The 8,287-nt window shown below is 36.6% G+C and overlaps 1 long non-coding RNA gene across 1 annotated transcript; it reads right to left on the bottom strand.

The window, feature by feature from the left end:
- Window positions 1-678: 678 nt before the first annotated feature.
- Window positions 679-2,438, bottom strand: LOC131904614 (uncharacterized). Its single transcript, XR_009377777.1, has 2 exons — window positions 1,390-2,438; window positions 679-925 (listed from the first exon to the last, which is right to left on the bottom strand). It is a non-coding gene; the product is annotated as an uncharacterized LOC131904614 (long non-coding RNA).
- Between the last annotated feature and the right edge of the window lie 5,849 nt (window positions 2,439-8,287).

Below are 8,287 nucleotides of genomic sequence, written 5' to 3'. Positions count from 1 at the left end.
CCAAAACAACTTAGATTAAGAAGAGTTTATTTGGGATTACTGTTCCAGAAGAGGACTCCCTAAAGGCAAGAAAGGCATGGCAGGAGGTAGCCAGAGCAGGAAGCTGACTGGTTACATTTTATCATACAAGGAAGTGAAGCAAGAGTATAAACTTTCAAAGCTCACCGCCCAGGGACATACTTTCTTCAGCAAGGCTACACTTCTTAAAGGTTCAATATTCTCCCTAAACAGCACCACCAACTGGAGAAACAAGTGTTCAAATACCTGAATATAGGGGAGATATTGCTCATTCAAACATGTCTCTCACTAAACTATAACAATACATTTTTAAAAGTGAATTAAAAGTCACAGTTTTTGAAAAAGTCATTAACTATATAAACATTACTGTCTGAAAGCTCATCAAATCTCAGACTGAATACATGAAAAGAGATTCACTCCAGGTAAATCAAGTCAAGTCAGTATAAAACAAAATTAACAAGAAACTCCTAAGAGACTTAGAGAGGCCAGAATGGCACACTAAGGGTGTTGGAAAATCTCCAGTTACAATAGCCACAATTTTAGTACTCTGAAAATTTTCTATTCTTGTGTGTCTCGAGTATTCTGTCACAGTAATAGAAAAGTAATATACATAGACAACCATATACAAAATTTGATTAAAGACAACAATTATCAATAGTGGAATCTGTAATGTTTTATATATTTCACATTTTTCTATCATGTTTGGATTTTTATAAGAATTATAGTTCATTTTGAGCAAATTACTAAACGTATTGAAGCTTATTTAAAAGATGTGTTTGAAAATAGTTGACTGACAGCCAAATTTAGAAAGTAAACTTGCTGTATTAATTGTTTCTCAAGTGCATCCTGATTTCCAGAGTCACAGCAACAGCCAGCACACTGCATTCCAACTCATAGCCAAGTTAGTCTGAAAATATTAGCAAACAGGAAAGGAATAAACATTTAAAGCCATGGAACACTTACAACTATCAAAATTATCTTTCTACACAGCCCTGTGCTTGGCTTTTCTGTCAGATCAGCAGTTTATGCCAGCCCTAACTGCAGGCAGGTAACCTTGTGTCTCATTTAATTCTATCATAAAGCTGGCAATACACACACTTAATGATCCTTCTATTTTCTACCTTTTAGGTCAAGTGCAAATGATTTAGTGGCAGGTGATGTTCTGTACAGAAATAATTTTCAAGTCTTAAAAACACTTCAAAACTACTTTTACAGTACACATGTGTGTGTGTGTGTGTGTGTGTGTGTGTGTGTGTGTGTGTGTGTGTGACTCTATGGCCTTATACATGCTAAGCCTATTTGTGGTTCCAAGTGCTACATGATATAACTTTAATCTTTGCTTTTAGAATTCAGGTGAGTTCTGTTACATACCTAGCTGATGTTTCCTGCAACAGATTTATCCTTCTCAAAACATCTCTGGTTTCCCATCTTCATAGCTTTTCTTCACTCACACCAACCTTATGTAGGAGTAGGAGAGTAAAAGTGACAAGTATCAAGAAGTTCCTGCCAACAAAACTGTATGCTCAATTAAAGCAATTAAGAGGTACAGAATGAGTGGCTTTTAACTCAGGCCTACTGTAGGTGGCCAGTGTCCAATACTTTTTAATTATTAATTGGCATTGCTTGATGCACAATTAGGCCTCTCTAACTACTGTTACTTAAAGAAAAATAGTCATGATATAATTAGGAACATGTCAACTCACATCTTTTTGCTGAAGAGTTTTCTTAGCTTTGCATCTTAGGAAGCTTATGCAATACAAAAGGAATGTAAGTACATTCAACATGTAACAATTACAGTACAATTACAATCACTACACAGAAGAACCAAACAGAAGTCCTTTGTACATTAGCTCAGCTTCTACTCTTGAAGTAAGTTTTAGATCTCATGGCTCACTAAAATATAGGTCTGCAGCACTGACAAACACCGAAGCCTTAGACTTCTTACAAATGTATTGTCAGTGACAATCAATAATTTTACAATGTAAATACACACCAAATTAAGTAACAAAGTATCTGATCTCATAACATTACTTGCAACAAAATGTACAAGCAAATATGGTAATAGCAAAGTTAGCCTATCTCAATACTGTCAGAATGAATGTGTATTTCATATAGAAAGCCCAGAAATCATGCACAAGCATTTCTGTACATAGGCCAGTCCTAGGATTAAACAGCTTATTAAGTTTGCCTAGCAAGAAGCAATTCAGAAATCTTTGCAGAACTAAACAAAAGCAGTTTTATGTCATAATATTTTGTTACCTTTGACTATTTTTTACTATTATTTTTTAATTTGATTAAAACTTTATTGTTAAAAAGTTGCAAATAAAAATCAACCACACATCAAAGTTAATCGAACTGGAGTGCATGCAAAGGATACATGAGTGATGAAAGAGACCTTTAAAGCTAACTGATTTTCTACTGTCAACTCTGTTGTGGGTTTTCCCTTTTTAGATAAGTGCTAAAAACCAAACTAACACACACACACACACACACACACACACACACACACACTTACAGAGAGAGAGAAAGAGAGAGAGAGAGAGAGAGAGAGAGAGAGAGAGAGAGAGAGAGAGAGAGAGAGAGAGAAGAGAGAGAGGAGAGAGAGGAGAGACATTTGATAGTGAAAGTGTAACATCTAGTGTGAGCCTCTACAGCTTTAGAATGGTTATTCTAACTGTGTAAGTTTATTGAGATATGCCCTTAATATTAGAATTTCTAGAATTTGTTTTGAAAGAAAATCTTTATGCAAACCCGTATGGCTAATATAAAATTTTGCGCCTTAAAAACTCTTGCTCTATGTCTATAATAAATATTATTTTTAAATGAACAATCTGCATTTAGTGAAGTATTTTAGATGTTATCTCTCTAAAACACATTTTAGAAAAAAAATCACATGTCTTGTAAATCTTTTAACAAAATTTCCCTCAATCTCAGTTTCTAGGACACTGGAGAGTGTCAAACCCAAACCATTTCACCAAGAAGGAAACCCAAAGTTAACTTTTAAATTAGTTTACATTTTAATTGCTCCTGTCTGATAAAAAAGTATAACTTTTTTTTCAGTCCAATTGATGAATAACTGCTGAATTCATGAATTTTAGCTAACTGGCTTTTTTTTTTTCTCAGATGGATCTGCAGAGGCAACATGTCCTACATACTAATGTAGTCCAAAATGCACACCACAAAAATTCACATTTTAAGTTGGGCATGTGAACAGTAAATTTAAAAAAGGAAATGCAAAATGAAGCAGTTAGAGGTTTACTGCTCAGTTATTTTCAGGTACTACAGGGGCAGAACAGGCTTTGCCCCAGGATGCTACAGAAACCATCACAAATCTTCAAAAGACTGGTCTGCTAGACTTCTCTGTAGGAGGCACCAAAGTAGTGCCTGCTTAATAGTTTCCATGGCTACACAAATCATGACAGGGGTTTTTTCAACATGCTTGCTTCTCTATTTCACATGGTTTAACAGAATCCTGAAGCATCAACAAATCTCCAAAAGAAAAATATATTTCAGCCTTCCTTGTCATATGAGAGGTGCCCAAATAGATCACAGAACTCAAAATTCCTCAAAAGAGCTTCCAAATGGGATAAAGTCTAATCATACACATTAAAGAAGATCCCAGAAATTTCAAAATGATGAAACTATTTCAGAGGAATTCTGAAAGACAAAACTGGTCACAAAATGCCAGCTGCTGAAAAGATTCAAAGCTCAAAGGAGCTTCTAAAACTAAAAGTCAAAACCTGAAGTACAGTATCTTGAAGAAGCATAACAAGGGTAACAGTTTCTCAAGTCCCATATACAGTCCAAATGCTCATCCCTCGGCTTTACCCAAAGGCAGCAGAAAGCAGCTGATCTGACTAACATAGGACAATGCCTGAGTTAGGGTTTCTATTGCTGTGAAGAGACCCCATGGCAATAGCAGCTCTTATAAAGGAAGCCATTCAGTTGTGGTGGCTCATTTACAGTACAGAGGTTTAGTCCAGTATCTTCATGGCAGGAAGCAAGGCAGCATGCGTGTACACATTGTGCCAGAGAAGGAGCTGAGAGTTCTTACATCTTGACTCACAGGAAGTGGTCTGAGACACTGGGCATGGTTTGAACACATATGAGATGTCAAAGTCTACCTCCACAGTGACACATTTCCTCCAATCAGGCCATACTTACTACAACAAGGCCACATCTCCTAATAGTGCCACTCCATTTGGGGGACATTTTCTTTCAAACCACCACTGACAATAAGAAAAAAAAAATTCCACAGAATAAAATGGTTCCAGAAGCTTCACGGAACTATTTAACCTTTCCTTTTCATTTGGGGTCAACTTACAAAAGACAGTTAAAATATGCCTTTTCTCCTGGCCGTGACCCATCAAAATTGTTACCAGAGTTGCTACAGCTGAGGCTTGGGCTCTACCATCCCTAAAACCCAAACTCCTCAACAGGACAATAAAGAAACAGTGAAAATCAAAGACAGAAGATTTAGTCAACATGACCACACTGGGGTCCTAACGTGAAAGTCAAAATTAAATAAAAGGCAAGATATATGCACAGCTAGCCAATAATGGTCAAGGCATACTCCTGCCCACTACTGCTGCCTCAGGTCCCAGTCTTTCCTGAAAGGTGGTTTGATAAGTTATCAGAACTGTGTGAAATCCATGAGACAAGTTCCCATTACACTTGATAGAAGGCTTCACTTTTGTTGTTCTCCACGTATATTTTTTTTTGAGAAATTTCTATTTCTTGGAGACCATTGTCTTAATAGTACAATATCCAAAAAAAAAAGTCACAAGTGTCTCTCTTTAGAATATGTTTATTCCTGCCAGAAAAGTTACATTTATACGCTTTGCTGTAATATGCCTTCTTTTTAACTATTTATCTCTGCCAGACAATATATGAATGGAGGGCACAGCTGTCAAGTAACAAAGCTACTTTACTAAGTTAGGATAGGTTTGTCCCTTAGAGCCATATTTCAACATTAGTACATTCTTGATAAAGTACATTTGAGTCAAATTTGTGTAATTAGTTCAAAAGTTATATTTTATTTATACTTATGGAATACCATATGTACTGAAGAATCTCTTTGCAAATGGAAAATCAAAATTGTGCACTTTTAAATTATTTGGCATTGCGAACCACCAATTTCTAAAATAATTAAGGCAGTCTACAGCTTTTTATTTAAAAATGAGAAACAGATACTAGAAATAGCTAATGCATAGATATTACCTATTAAGGACTCGTGAGCTAAGAAATTGTGACAGGCCCAGTAATTAGCAGTGGTCATTTTCAAATAGAGATGTTGTCTCCTGCTACTTTTTTTCCTTATATATTTTGATTGTGCTGATAAAATACCAACCCAACAGCTTTAGGTCTCTAAAACAATGATGCTTTCTGTCATAGTTAAATATCCAAGAAAATATATATTATTTTAAAATGTATGTTAAAGTCAATTAATAAAGTTATTCTGTGACTTCACATCATTTTTCCCTTTCATGAATGTGTTTACCAATATAACATACTAAAAATTAATTACTGATAGCTATCATTAAAGGGTAAACATCACAATTACAGAGAGTGACTCTCAAGCTTAATATAAACAATGAATCTTAGCCAGGAGGGGGTGGCACACACCTTTAATCCCAGTACTTGGGAGGTAGAGGTATGTGGATTTCTGAGTTTGAGGCCAGTCTGGTCTACAGAGCGAATTCCAGGACAGGAAGAGATACACAGAGAGACCCTGTCTTGAGAACAAAAGATGAATTCTGCATGGATGCAGTGTCTGGGTTGTGAATGTCCACTCACTGCCCCAGCGCCATGCCTGCATGGAGTGGGTCACCTGCCAGCCCACCACTGTATTTGCCCAGCATGCCAGCATGTAATACCCATGTAATGTATCATAACAGCTTATAATTCAAGAGAAGTCTGATCCCAAAGACTTTATCATAGTTCCAGTGAAAGCTGATTTTCTGACATATATACAAAAAATTTTAGCTTAATTTTAATATTAATTGATACTCAAATAAATTTGTGAAGTATTGTAATGTTTTAGCATGTACACATATTGTGATGATTTAATCAAGGTAATTAACACATACACCACCTCAAACATTTATCACTATTGTAGGAGGACATTCAAAATCCTCTGCTATCTGTTTTTAAATGCACAATCCATTTTTTTTCTTTTTTAAATTTTACTTTATTTTTCTTTATTAAGAAATTTTCTACTCACTCTTCATGTTATCCACAGACCCCCCCTCTTCCCTTCTCCCACCCCCCAGCCATCTTTCCCAAGCCACCTCACATCCCCCAAATCGAGGTCTCCCATGGGGAGTCAGCAGAGCCCAGCTCACGGAGCCTAGGCAGGTCCAAGCCCCTTCCCACTGCACCAAGGCTGTGCAAGGTGTCACACCACAGGCACTGGATTCCCAGAAGCCTACCCATGCACCAGGGACAGATCCTGATCCTCCTGCCTGGGTGCCCCCCAAACAGTTTGAGCCAAACAACTGCCATTTTTATTGATTATGATCACTGTATCAAACAGTACACCAGAACATCTTCTTTCTGCCCAATAGCTTTTTACCCACTGATCAATGCCTTCCTCTTCCATATCATACTCTTATGAGTTTGAGCTCCATTGGATATATACTAATTGTAGCTCTTTGTGAGATACAGTTTCATAATTCAACAATGTAGACACGTAGAGATCAAAGCCTAGAAATTAACATTTCTATGTATCTTAGTTTCCTTACCATTGCTGTGATGGGATACTCTGGCCAAAGCATCTTAAGGGAGAAAGGGTTTATTTTGCCTCACAATTTAATGTATATCATGGTAGAGAAGTTTAGACAGCAGGAATTTATAGCATCTGGTCACATGGTGTCCACAGTCAAGAGAGCAATGAGTGTGTGTGTGTGTGTGTGTGTGTGTGTGTGTGTGTGTGTGTGTGCTAGTGCTCAGCTCACTATCTCCACAGTGGCAGTCCCACCCACACTGAATCTGAGTCTTCCCACACTATAATCAGGGCAATCCTCCATAGGCATGTTCAGAGGCCCATTTCCCAGGTTAATTATAGATTTTATCAAGTTGACAACTCTAACCGTCTTACCATCCCACTAAATATTTATCATGTTTTTTTTTTTGTGTTAGGAAATGTCAAGTTCAAGTCCACTCCCTCTAGTTCTCTGATATGAAAACATATTAGAAGTTGCTGTGGATTTCAGTCACAGTATTGTGGCACACTAGAAGTTATTTATACTAATTGCATTTCAGCATTCATTATCTAGTCTTCCTGTATCCTTCCTCCTGGCTACCATCCCTAACCTCTAATGACCACTCTTCTAATCTCTACCACTGTGAAATCAATGCTTTCAGCTTCCATGTGTGAGTGATGACTTACGTGGTATTTTCTTTCTGTGTTTAACATAATATCCTACCACTGCATCCACACTACCACAAATAGCAGCTTCATTCTTTTTTGATGGATTAACAATGTTTCATTGCAAAAATATTTTAGTCATTCATCTGCCAGACAAATACATTGATCCCAAATCTTACTGCTATGAATAGCCTTGCAATAAACATGAGGATGCAGCTTTCTTATTGACATATTGATTTCTTTTGGATGCATAGATAGCAGTGGAATTGCTGGATCCTCTAGTAATTCTATTCTTAGTGTTTTGGGGCATTTCATGGTGACTTTACTATATTGCTGTCCCCCCAGTGGCATGTGAGCATTGCTCTCTGCCCCATTCTCACCAGCATCTGTTATTATAACAGCCTTTCTGTGTGGGATGAGATGCTCTCACACTATGGCCTTGAATTGTATTTCCCTGATGATTAGTGCTATCAAGCATTTCTTCTGATATTTGTTGTCTAGTTGTATAAATTCTACTAAGGAACATTTGTCCAGATCATTTTTCCCATTTTTAAATCTTTTGTTGTTGAGTCTCTTACAAATCCTGGATATTAATCCTTTATCAGATTAATAGTTTGCAAATATTTTTCTTTATTATTCAGATTGTCTCTTCGTTGTATTGTTTTCTTTACCATGCAGATCATTTGACATAATCTTGTCTGCCAGTTTTCACTCTTACAGAAAATGTATTTATTTATACCCCCACTAGAAAATAGAACATGCTACTTTGTTGGTGATGAAGCTGACAAATTCTTACTTGTGGTAATTATTGCATTATTTTTATTTGTCAGAATTCCATGCATATCATGTTGAAGAAAACAAAAATTTCTTTTGAAGCTTTTTATTCGACACAATAGTGAA

The sequence above is a fragment of the Peromyscus eremicus genome, chromosome 2, assembly GCF_949786415.1.
Source record: "Peromyscus eremicus chromosome 2, PerEre_H2_v1, whole genome shotgun sequence".
In the NCBI taxonomy this organism is placed as follows: Eukaryota; Metazoa; Chordata; class Mammalia; order Rodentia; family Cricetidae; genus Peromyscus; species Peromyscus eremicus.
Note: the sequence above shows the minus strand (reverse complement) of the source record. Positions and strands in the feature narration are given on the sequence as shown.